Below are 718 nucleotides of genomic sequence, written 5' to 3' on the forward strand. Positions count from 1 at the left end.
AAGGGACGTCCATGGTTAGTGTTGTTGTTGTAGAAGGGACCGCCGCCACCATGGTTGTAGTTGCTGTTGGCGTTGCCGCCACCGCTGTTGTTGTTGCTGCCACCACCGTGATACCCGCCACCACCACCATTGGTGAGTTTGGGCGAGCCACGGTTGTTGCCCTTGCCGCCGCAACCTCGATTTCTCGCAGCCATGTTGGCCGAGGATTTGAAGCCTCCTGCTCCAGAGCCGTGGAAGAGCTCGACTCGCTGGTCGAAGTTCGCCACCATGGCAAACAGCTCGTCGACGGAGACAGGGTCGGTGCGGACGTCGAGGGCGGATATGATGGGCTGATAGTCCATATCTAGCCCTGCAATGATGAAGGAGAGCAGCTCTTCTTCTCCGATGCCCCTCCCTGCAGCAGCAAGTTCATCTGAAAGCGATCTCATATAGCCAAAGTAATCAGCAGCAGATTGGGAGCCTTTGTGGGCATTGGTTAGGGAGATTCTGAGATTGTTTGCACGGGATTTGGATTGGGAGGCAAACATGGTGGAGAGTGCTGTCCAGATCGCACGGGATGTCTCCATCGAGGCGACTTGCACAAGAATTTCTTTGGAGAGGTTTCTCAGCAGATAGGCTACAATCTGTTGGTCTTGGATTAACCAAGGGGTGTAGGCAGGATTCGGAACAAGCTGTTCCTTACCTTCAGAGTTTTTTGCTGTAATTGTTTTGGAGGGCT

At 53.8% G+C, this 718-nt stretch overlaps 1 pseudogene; it reads right to left on the reverse strand.

Annotated features, from left to right (window-relative positions):
• Positions 1–250: 250 nt before the first annotated feature.
• LOC123171720 (uncharacterized) lies at positions 251–389 on the reverse strand (annotated as a pseudogene).
• Positions 390–718: the final 329 nt, after the last annotated feature.

Source organism: Triticum aestivum, chromosome 7D (genome assembly GCF_018294505.1).
Source record: "Triticum aestivum cultivar Chinese Spring chromosome 7D, IWGSC CS RefSeq v2.1, whole genome shotgun sequence".
Classification (NCBI taxonomy): domain Eukaryota; kingdom Viridiplantae; phylum Streptophyta; class Magnoliopsida; order Poales; family Poaceae; genus Triticum; species Triticum aestivum.